General features: G+C 32.6%; 1 pseudogene; it reads right to left on the reverse strand.

Annotated features, from left to right (window-relative positions):
• Window positions 1–213: 213 nt before the first annotated feature.
• On the reverse strand, window positions 214–2,565 carry LOC116123557 (annotated as a pseudogene).
• Between the last annotated feature and the right edge of the window lie 10,297 nt (window positions 2,566–12,862).

Raw genomic sequence — 12,862 nt, forward strand, 5'->3', positions numbered from 1 at the left:
CATTTATGAGAGGCCGGTGACTTGTCTCGTGCTTGTTCACTTCTTTCAGCATTATTATTGGAAAGTTCAAGACGACAGGAAGACATGTCATTGGCTGCAGGGCCTATTATCACAATTATTTGCTTCAGAAACAGTGCTCATAATTTGGCTTATTCCTGAATGTTCTTCAGCTTTGCTTTAGATAAATGCAGTACAATTAATTAGATGAAATTCTATCTAATACATGGAAAAATGCTCCAATCTTTGATACTTAAAAGAGCAACAATGTCTCATTTACTATAGAAAGAAAAGCATTACAAATTGATTTTTGATCATTTAATCACATAGGCATAAGGCAATTCCATTAACAGGGAATTGAAAAAAAAAAATGAAGCTAAAGAAAGAAAAAGAAAACCACACTAGCAGAGTGGAAGTGGGGCGCCATTCCAGTCTGTGAGACACTCTAGCATTGGATCAATGATCTTACCCTGGCACATTGCGGTGAACACCTTATCAAACTCCTCACCTGGTGACTTCACTTTTTCACCGGTTAAAAATCCTGCTCCAAGCTCTTCTCTCACAAACTTGTACAACGGATAAGATCTGCATTCTTTGATCCTGTTGGGAACCGCTGCATTTCCATTCTCAATCACGATTCTAGCACTCTCCACCTCTTTTGGCAAAACGGCCTTCAATTCCTCCTCAAAAGCTCCAATCTTCTGGAAGATTGAAGAGTTCACATTCTTCTCGTTTTCGCCGTTGTTCAATGCATGATCAACAAGTACTTGTCTTAGCTTTTGCATCAATGGATAGGTGGCACTGCAGGGATCATCTATGTACAAAGACGTGTTCGCGATCAACCACTTTGATCAGTTCTTTCTCACAGAACTTGATGGGTGAAGTTCTCCATTTGCTCCAACAGTTAGAACTTTCTTAGCTACTTGGCTCACGGTGTTCTTAACTGTGTCTTCAAATCTCCTCCAAGTGCCTCAGATCAATGGCTTGGCAAAGGCTACCAAGTATGTAGAAGACATGAGCTTCAAGATGTCAACTGCTTCAGCGGTTTTCCTTGAAGAGATGAGTCCCAAGGAGTTCACGTCTTGGTGTTGTTGCTCGGCACTTTGGACATGGCTGGTGACTGGATTAGCAAGGTATTGGAGTTCAGACAATAAGAGCCATGGCAATTTCAGCACCCTTGAAACCATAATCCAAGCTCGGATTTCTGCCGCCAGAGAGATTTGATGGCAACCCATTGTGTAAAAGTCATTGACAAGCTCCGAAAACTGGGCAAACATAAGTTCCCAATAGATGCAATCGCCAAACGTGTATTGTCCATTGAGACACCAATTGGGGTCCCCTGAAGTTGCCTCCATGTAAAGCCTTGTTCCTTGAAACATCGATCAGAGGGTTGTCGTTGACGGAGTTGATCTCCCTTTCAATTGATTTGGTTGAAAATCTGATGACTTCAATCAGTGGGCCAAGCCATGCGGTGAAGTCCTGAGAGCATAACGATCCTGTTTCGGCTTTTGAAGAGGGTCCGTCTCGTGCAATTTCTTGGCACTTACAATAAACTGCCATCTAAAATGTGTTCCATAATAGCTGCAGCCTCAATTTGGCCTGGATGGTGCTTCAACTTATGTGTCAAATGGTCAGTAAATTCAGGTTTTCCCTGCATCACTTCCGCGAAATTTGCCGACAAAATTTCGGATAACACACCAAGAACATTAGCCTCAAAAAGACCATAGAGCCAATCCGGAACCAACAGCATTACCATTCACGAGAGCAAGGCCTTCCTTTGGCTGCAACTCAAAAACTCAAAACCGGCGAGTTTAGAGGCTTCTTGAGCAAATGATTTCTCCGTTAGGTCCAGTGGCCTTGGAATTGGGGCGACCGGTAAGTAATCCGGCAATGTAAGACAGAGGAACAAGATCACCGGAGGCAGTGATTGTGCCGCGAAGTGGGAGGCATGGAGTAATGTTGTTGTTGAGAAGACTGGTAATTGCTTCCAAGATTTCAAATCTGATTCCAGAGTAGCCCTGGAGAAGAGTGTTGATCCTCCCAAGCATGGCAGCTCTTGTTGCTGAGTGAGGCAGTGTGTGGCACGACTCTGTTCCATTACCGAAGATTCCAGCATTCAGGAATCTGTAAAAATATTTTTAGCATTAATAGTTTCATAAATTATATTGAATGTTCTGCAAATATCGTATTTCAAAAAAAAGAAAAAAATTGTTTGATCTAAAATCTTTCCTCCTGGTTTGTTGAATTCTGTAATACATTTTTAACCTCAAACTCAGATATAACTCGTGAGACTCAGATGAGTCAACACGGCCGAGTCCAACGGTACTCATGATGGTTGTTAACTACTTAAACTAACTTGAACAATTGAAGAAGAAACTTTCTTTTTAGCTCACATATCCTAAACTGAGTCAACTCGTCTTTGGTAAATAAATATAAACTTGGAAACGGACGAAGTTGTTCATAAAGCTTACCTATGACTCCTTCTGAAGAGCGCCACCATTCTTAGTTCTTCTTGGGAGTTGCACCAAAACCAGTGGTGACACCATAACTATCATTTCCTTTATTCATGCTCTCCATAACCCAGTCACTGCTAGCTTTAACTCCATCTCGGGATGACTCTGAAGCTCAACTTTGACCCCAGACTCATCGGTTGCAATGGCAGCCACCTGAGCTATCGTCAAAGTCTCCCCACCAGCTTCACCACCGCTTCCTGTACTCTGCCACCATACGCTTCACTTCATCCAATTACTCCCTTTAACCCTCAGCCACCAATCCCCAGTTCAAGGGATCATTAGAACTCGTGCACAAACCTTCAAATTCCCGTTTTACTTGTTTTACCGTGATAAAGCAGACAAATACTAACAAGAAAGGGAAGAGAAAAAGTCAGAGAAAGAAGATCAAGCTTTTGTGGTAACTGGAAATCTATGTATATAATTAAAATGGATTTCCTGAGGAAATGAGAAGTGAAGGTGTATATATAAAGAAAGAGAGAGACGTGGTTGTGTTGTAGTAAGTACCAGGCGTTGTAGGTAAGCTAAGGGTGGCAGAAGAGAAAGGCGGGTTGGTTGGAAAGAGATCTGACCGTTAAGAAGTGGAGATCCAACGGTTTGAGTTTGGTGGCGTGGACAAAGTAAGAAGAGAAAGTGTACATTGACTGGTGGGGTGATGTTGGAGGGATTGTGGAGAATGCGGTTGGTGGAATCGGCAGAGCAAATACGACCTCTCGCAGGTTAGTCTTACACGTCAGCATAACTCAAAATTAATTATAAGTTTAAGCTTAATAATTTTACTTAGGCCTATATCAATTTATTATAATCTTAGGGACAATGATTCTCTTTAATTTTAAATATAAAAAATATATTTTTGAAATTTAAAAGAATTTCACATTTTAATAATTATCCAAATATATCGAGAAATTCATATTTATTTATACCTTGGTATTTACTGTCAATGATTAACGAGTAGTTGATAGGTCATTAATAATTTTTATTTTTTTTGTTTGTATTATTTATTTTGATGATAAATGGTACAAAATATTACAAATACAATTGACCACAATTCCATTGATCTAGTCAAGTTCTCCAATTCTTCTTGCCTCCCTCTCGTTATGTGAAAATCAGATTTTGTCTAGTATGAATTTTTATTTAATAAATATAAGAATATAATTGACCATTATTTAAAGTTGACAAAAAATATATAAAAATATAATCTCTTTGTAATTATGTTGAATACCAAATTACGAAAAGTCATGAGAAAGAAGTGAGAGAAGATGAAGGTCAAGGAAAGAAGACAAGGTGAGAAGAATCAGAGGGATAAAAATATCACATGAAACATTATATTGTAATTTGATATCCATATAATAAAGTTTTTTTTTTTTGTGATTTATATTTATTTACACGACAAATTCTTAGTAAAAGACCGTGTGTGTGTGTATATATATTTATTTATTAGAGTAAAGATCACATTTTTCTTATGATAATAATATATATATGTTTTATTAGTATAGATATATTATTTTTTCGTAAAATGAACGTATATTATTCACTTATCAGTAAATCACATCTATATATGCATATTAATTTGTTATATCATGTCAAAGTAATTTAGCATTTCTAACAAAAGTGTGGAAAACATAGAATAACATAAATTAATTGGAATAGTTTGATATATGCTCAACTTGAAAGTATCTTGGGAGAATGTTGAATTTTTTCCGAGGCTGCCGAGCAGCTCAGGATAAAATATTTTTTCCCTTGTTTATACGGACAGAAAAGATTTAATATGAGGGTTGAAACTGGAACGTTCAAGTACTCTACATCAATTCATTAAAAAAATTATTTAAATTGTTATGGTGCATTTTATTGTGAAATTATAAAATTGGAAAGGAGGGATGATCTATTTTATGTTTGTTGAGAAAAAAAAGACAAAGATTCTAACGTATATATATAAAACTATTGGCAACCTTGAATTCCATAATAAATTAACATATATATAAATTGTTAGATTTATTGGAATTAGTTTTTCCGAATCACGCGTCTATATAAAATATGTTTATCATATATTTCAGACTTTTGACCAATGATCGAGTGAAATGGAAGAATGAATGCGGAATCTCATTCAAACTTTGTTTATTTTATACTATTTTCTAAGACTTTTAAAGTTATAAATTTGACCATAAAAAAATGAATACTAATTAGAAATTTAGAATACAACTGACCTAATTATGATGTTTATGGTGAAGGAAACTTTTAATTTATTTATTATATGAATTAGTTTGGTTTCTTGTGGAAAACCTTTAACGGAAAATATGCCAACTCCTTTTCTCACTTCTTCAATTTCTTTGTTTAGTGGGCATGGTTGTTGTAACTGGATAAGTCTTTCATTATAAATTAATCAATTTGTTAAATGCAATCTTAGTTAAGAATTATATTTATCCATATTAGGTCAATACATAAGCTAGCTTACAGCACAATCACTCTAATTTCTATTACAAAAAAAAAAAAAAAATTGATGACCGAGGTGTCCAATCAGCTTACTCGCACCTCAACTAATCACTGGAACTTAGAATTACCGACCGGATAAAAGTTGTGTCCACCTCTATTAAGAGTCCAAGTGAATCGACTCATAACTTCTTGAGTAATACACCCAAGTCTTAGTTGACCACCTCATCACCCAGTAGTGGTTAAAAAAAAAAAAAAAATAAAATATTTGCCTTCATTAAATATTTAATATACAATGTGTGTTTGAAAAATATGAAACAGAAAAAGAAAAGGATATGATTGATTTATAGTGTGAATAATGAATATAACATTTTGCTTTGGGAAATAATATTGTGTATAAAATGTTTAAAGAACCATGTGTTTCATGGGATTTGTTTTTGTTTTTGTTTTTGGGTATAATTAATCTTAAAAGTTAATCTATAATTTAAATATAAGAAGTAATCCAATTTTTATATTTTTTATTTATGAAAAATGTAAATTACATATTAATTATGGAAGATTGTTTTCAAATTGGTAAGCAATTAACACCCCTAACTAAAGGGATAGACTTTTTGGACTCATTAAATATTAATGTTAATTATAATTTATATTCAATAATATAGTTTATTGATGAGATAATTTAAATGAATGTCACCAATGATTTCTTGACATTCACCAAGAAAGATCCTGTCTTTATGTAGAAGGGAGAAATCAGAAGTAATGTTAGCTGTTTCCTTGGATCGGCTGTGTTCATATTTCTTGATAGAGAAAACGACATATTCCCACATGAGGTTTGGCAAAATTATAAATTGATACCCCTGGTTGTATTTATTTCAATTCTTACCCTTAAAGTAAAACAATTTCCTTTATTTTAATAGATTCTCAACTTTTCACTATAGCGCAACTCATGTTAGCACGTTAAAGTATATCAACACTTTCTTTGACAAAAGATGAGCTCATGTTAATAAAAATCGGCTCACATTAACAACATCTAAGCCAATGGTTTTTGGCTTTTTCCGACCAATTCCGAATTCCAAAATCACTTTCGAGATCACTGTTGGACTTCCCACAACCTCCTCTACAAAACTCATACATTTAATTGTTGACATCACTCACTGTTTCCGATCACCTCTAACAGTCACTAACAATGTTAGTTTAAGGATTGGAATATGAAATAAATGCAATCAATGGTATCAACTTGAGATTTTGTTAAACCTTGGGTGGGAACAAATTATTTACTCTTCTTAATAATATTGTTTCTCAACTCAACTATAATTTATTATAATCTATGCATACAATAATTTCTTATTTAGTGGCGTTACTATATCTCAATTAGTTTAAATATCGCATAAAATTATAGTCAATACATGTAGAGACTTTGCTAATTGATGAGTTATAATTAATCAGTACAATTTTTTTGACTTTAATTAAAATATCAAGTTATAACAAATTGACTTAATAATTTCAATATATAAATATGGGAAATTGGAAAGATTCCTTTGAAGTTTCTTCCCCATCTTTGAATTAAAATACAAGTAGAAATCTTAAATGATTCGTTTAAAATCTTTCATGTTGAAGAAACATAAATAAATAAATAAAACCCAAATTTCAATTTTATAATATAATCAAAGGAAGTTACCATATTATAGTGAAGAAGTATTTTTAATTATGTTATTAAAATAAAGATGAGATAATTTAAGTGTTAATGAATAAATAATTGAAGATTAAAAGAGTAAATTAAAGGTTACTTAGTAGTTGAACCACAAGGGTAGTCTTCCAACAACCTCCCATCCATGAATTTTCCCTCTTGGTAGGTGAAAGAAAGGGCTTAATTAGGTACAAAAGATGAAATATAATCTCATACTTTAGATATTATATTGTCAAAATGTTTGTCAACAATGATAACAAGAACTAATTTTTAATTATTTTTAAATTTATTAACCCTTGGCTAATATATACGATTATAACTTTAAATAACTAGAACTTTATAATGTTGGATAATGACATGACCCTTAATTTAGATTTTAATTATGAGTTCTCCATAATTAACTTCTATAAACAAATATACATATAAATAACGTTATGAAAATTGACTTATAAAATATAAATGTTTTTTTGTGTTCTTTGGTCTAACCATTTTATTGAAGTTACCTATTTTTGAACATTAGACCAAATCTCTAAATTATAATGGGTAATTTTTTAATAATTCCTATAGTTTCTATTTTATGGTAAAAAAATCACGTATGGGATCTGGGTTTTAATTGAAACCCATATATGTTGGTATATGTATCTTCATTTTTGAGCAAGATCCAGTAGATCGGGATCTACAACGAGGAGTAATAATCATGAACCCCAAAAGAGGAAAAATAAATTGATGAATTCAGAAAAACAAATAAAGAGCCCTCCATCGTGTTAAATGAAATCATTCAACAAGATTGCATTGCTCAGCGACAGCCATGTGGTTCCAGAGACACCATACTTTCCATTGCAGGCCATGGCCATACGATTCAACTACCAACAACACTAAAACGTGGACCATATCAACCAGTCCCCACTTAACACAGAGAGCTCCGATCTGTATTATTAATGGCCTGATAAAATTGAATTCAACAGCTAAAAGTAAATACAAAGGTCAATTCATCGATGACTATCATTGACTTTTAATATTATGGAGTCCGTGTGTGTGTATATATATATATATATATATATATATATATATTGTAGCGATTGATCTCAATTACTGTGTTGAATGTGAATTTTGGGAGGAGAACAAACTGTGTTTTCATGCATGGGTTTCTTTTTCCAAGTCAATTAGTTCCAACTTTAGAATTTGGCACCAACTGACCCTAATAGGAAAGAAGAATTCATGTGTTATAACTGTGCATGACGTTTTGTGAAAAAGAAGTAAGTTAGAGATGAAATAATGGTGGGTAATTACCTAAATTTGCTTGGCCAAGTTCATGTTGTAATGGAAATGGAAGATTCAAGTATTCTGGTAGTAACAAATCAAGACTAAATTATTATAAACATTTTAGGTTTAATTTCGATCCCAGAGTTGCTATATGACAAAAACTAATGATCTACAGAAAGATATGAATTCTGTTTGCTACTTAGAAGGTATCAAATAATTTCTGTTTGTGGATGCTGATTTAGGGGTAGCCCATAATGCATTTTCACCATCATCCTTCTTCTTTAATGAAATCTCTAGTTACAAATTAAAAAAGATGAAAGCTATTTCACACCAGTCACTGGTGAATGATTTGCTCTTTATAAATCTAATTACCATATGTTCTCTCGGAAAGTATATACTTTTTATTTATTTTATTTATAATTGAATTATATACTATACAATATGAACACATGAACACTTTCAACTACTGTTTAAGAAAATGTTTTGGTTACTTTCTGATTGTTGAATGTGCTGCACGAAGGAGTGGTAGGTTCAGAAGTGTGAGTCATGAGAATTGAGGCAACACACCACCTACCACTCGTTACCCCAATTTTTTTTTAATTTATGTAAATAGGTTCATGAGCAATCAAAGCTGTATATATTGACATATACATAATAATTACTTAATAATAAAGACCAGTTCCAGAAATTATATACTGTATATGTAGATCATGTTCTTGATTGACATGACTCTAAGCCTACTTTTGCTTTAATGGAAGATACCAGCCAATGACTTGCACGTAAAAGAATGTGATCCACACACATCACTATGAAGAAGAAGAACAAAAGAAACCCATGACTAAGTGTCAATTACATTTATCCCCGGGATTTAGGTTTATTATCTAAGTCCTACAGTTTTGAGTACGGGGATATATCCCACTGAATGAGAGGTATTCTGGTTTTTAAAGAGTAAAACCCTTGTAATTAACCGACTATATAAATGTTTGGTAAATCTAGTATTTTAAAAGGAAACCTCAGGTTGGATAAAAGTCTTTCTCTCGTAAGAATAGGACAAGATTAAAAGAAGTCGTGGGATTTAATATTTTGTTGGCTACCACAATAGACCGCCATCAAGTTGCGTAAATAATCAGGAGCCATGTATTACTGTTGGGTGAAAGTCTTTATTTCTGCTGTTTGATTTAATATAGAATCTAAATTTAAATCTCATTAGATTCTATACTATAACCTTTTATTTTCATTGAAGGGTCAACATCTATTTACTTTATAATCCAAACTATCACATGTTTCTCTGGTTTCTAAACAATGAGCTGTTATCTTAAAACATCAACAAAATAATTTTGCTTAATTTGATTGTTTGAGTATAACTTTTAGCTCTCCAAATTGTGCTTATCATTTGCAGGAAAAAGTTATTCATGATCATGTCTTGAGAAAATCCAACCTTGAGTTAGGTAATTTATTGTCTAATGCCAAGTTACATTATTAAAATAACTCACTTAATTAACATATGATTGTTTGTGTATAATATCTCAAACCTTGATGTGTGGAAGGTGCAGCTTGGAAATTTCTGTACACTTGCAAAAGATCCTACCAAACTAAGGGATGAATTTTCTTTATAGGCAGGAAGTTTTTCAAGTGTTGAAGAAATCAACCTTACAAGTAAAATTAATGATTGACTACCCCCTAATTGTTGGCTTTCAATAATGGCAGCCTAAGTTTAACCCTCTGCCTGCCTTTCAATAATGGCAGCCTAGAACAAAACACTTCCCCCATGTGCATCTCCAACCCAACGTTATTTTGGTGTAAAAACAAAGNATATATATGTAGATCATGTTCTTGATTGACATGACTCTAAGCCTACTTTTGCTTTAATGGAAGATCCTGTAGTAGCTTTCAGAAGATATATACCAGCCAATGACTTGCACGTAAAAGAATGTGATCCACGCACATCACTATGAAGAAGAAGAACAAAAGAAACCCATGACTAAGTGTCAATTACATTTATCCCCGGGATTTAGGTTTATTATCTAAGTCCTACAGTTTTGAGTACGGGGATATATCCCACTGAATGAGAGGTATTCTGGTTTTTAAAGAGTAAAATCCTTGTAATTATCCGACTATATAAATGTTTGGTAAACTCAGGAAGTTAAAACGCGAAAGTGGATCGAAACCTCAGGTTGGATAAAAGTCTTTCTCTCGTAAGAATAGGAAGACAAAAGGACAAGAGATTTACCACACGTAAATAATCAGGAGCCATGTATTATTGTTAGTTGAAAGTCTTTATCAATGCTGTTTGATTTAATATAGAATCTAAATTTAAATCTCATTAGATTCTATACTATAACCTTTTATTTTCATTGAAGGGTCAACATCTATTTACTTTATAATCTAAACCATCACATGTTTCTCTGGTTTCTAAACAATGAGCTGTTATCTTAAAACATCAACAAAATAATTTTGCTTAATTTGATTGTTTGAGTTTAACTTTTAGCTCTCCAAATTGTGCTTATAATTTGCAGGAAAAAGTTATTCATGATCATGTCTTGAGAAAATCCAACCTTGAGTTAGGTAATTTATTGTCTAATGCCAAGTTAAAATAACTCACTTAATTAACATATGATTGTTTGTGTATAATATCTCAAACCTTGATGTGTGGAAGGTGCAGCCTGGAAATTTCTGTACACTTGCAAAAGATCCTACCAAACTAAGGGATCAATTTTCTTTATTGGCAGGAAGTTTTTTAAGTGTTGAAGAAATCAACTTTACAAGTAAAATTAATGATTGACTACCCCCTAATTGTTGGCTTTCAATAATGGCAGCCTAAGTTCAACTCTCTGCTGGCCTTTCAATAATGGCAGCCTAGAACAAAACAAGCCCTCTATGGGTATCTCCAAACCTACCTTATTTTGGTGTAAAAATGGAGTGAAGTTTGGCCTCCAAACATTGCACCAATTTTGGTGTCAATGTAGTGTTACACCAAATTTAGTGTAGTATTATTCATGTATACCAATTTGGTGTGGCATTGTTCAAACACTATAAAAATTATTTTTTTTATTTAAATTTTGTCATTTGTATTTATGTTAATTTGATTATTATTTATAATAATAAATTCATAAATATTAATATGATTCAAAAGATGATGCAAAATTAAAAACAAAACTTTATTCAATGCAAATATTAAACTATAATAATTCAAAATAAAAATTAACACTAATTTGCTTTTCTCAGTAACTAAATACAGTAATTTTTTTTATTTTACATCATTTTATATTAGATGTAATTTTTTTTTATATTAAATGTAATGTTTATTTGATTAAATAAATATTTAATTTTATTAAATTAGTATAATTTTTAAAGTAATTATTATATATCATTCTTAATATTTAATTAATATATATAAAAATATAGAGTAAAATAAATTAATTGTTGATTATTACATAGAAAGAAACAAAATTTAATATCCTAAAAAATATTATTTTTGATATAATATTTGGTTGGATTAGAAATGCAATTCGGCCGAAGACTCCGTTTTGAAAAATACAGTAGATTTTTGGATTTTATATATACTGCTTGAAAGTTGCTAGGCTTAAGCAAGCTGTACCTGGGTTTATTTCAAATTCCATAGTGGAATCAGATTGGGCCCTGGAGAGTTTAAGGTTCAGTTTATCTGCAAACCCAATTTCTTCATTGAAAGCCTGATAATCCAGTTTGAATCAAACAAAAAAGTAACAACAGCCCAACTATGATTGAAATTAGTAAACCATTATTATCAGGAAGAAGTTGATACTTCTTCTGGTGAAATGTAATAACACATGATGTAATAATGAACTCTAGTCATAATGTACACATTAACCATCCCTTGCCTTTTAGAATTCTAAACCTGAGAGTGTGAGTGTGAGGGTTTCTCCTCATCAGGGTGTGTTGGTGGTTGGAGTTGATTTGGAGGTGGTGCAGGAAGAGGAGGCCCATAATGCTGTTGAGTTCTTTTGACTTCACTTCTGCCTCTTTCTCTACCCAGAAGGTAAAATGCAAGAGCTACAATTAATATGAACAATATCACTGGCAGAGATACAACTATCACATAACCCATCTTCACCTTCTTCTGCAGTGAAAAAGATGAAACAACCTTGGATGAGAGAGATGAATGTATGTTCATCAATTACACTTTCTTTATTGTGAACCCTTACATATGATTCAAGATTTCAAAAACAAATTAAACAGGCAAACAGATGACATAATATGTTAATTCCACCCAAGATTTTTTTGTAAAATATGGGAAATTCTTAATTACTTCCAGAATAACAACTGAAGACAAAAGCTGCAAAAGATCAGCCCAACGTGGGATTCTTCCTGGCCTCAAGCATATCTAAGTTATGGGCTGAATGTCAGACATTAATGAATGCCTGAATTGTTCATCACCCTTGTACCAAATCATTTCCATCTGGATATCACTTCTCCAGGACCTCCTTCTTTGGACTCAAATAAAGGAACTCTTCCCTTGAATTCCTAGAATATCCTACTAATTTTACTAAAAAGAAATTTATTTTTCCACAAATTCGATTAAAAAAAAAAAAAAAGCTGCAGGCTTTTCCCTCTGATTGCTTGGTATCACTAAATCCAAGTAATAGCAATAACAAAGAAGTAAAAGATAATTAAAAACAGTAACTGCGTACCTTTGAATGATTGAATTAAGCAATTCTTGATGAAACGGAAAATGGTTTTGATCAGTATCTGTATGTTGTATGCGGTGCTTTTTATTAGAAGATCGAGAATGCTCCACGGGTCTCTCTCGATGTTTCACCGCAATACATCACCTCATCCCATTATTTATATTTGTATTTAATGAATATATATATATCAAATTCCCATAAATCAATCGGATTTTACCTTTTTTTTATAGATTCTGTCCAACAAGAATATCACTTAAATATCAGGGTTTATAATTTGCTTTGTATGTTAATTGTCAAGTTAACGTTATTTT

The sequence above is a fragment of the Pistacia vera genome, unplaced genomic scaffold (genome assembly GCF_008641045.1).
Source record: "Pistacia vera cultivar Batoury unplaced genomic scaffold, PisVer_v2 Contig103, whole genome shotgun sequence".
Lineage (NCBI taxonomy): Eukaryota > Viridiplantae > Streptophyta > Magnoliopsida > Sapindales > Anacardiaceae > Pistacia > Pistacia vera.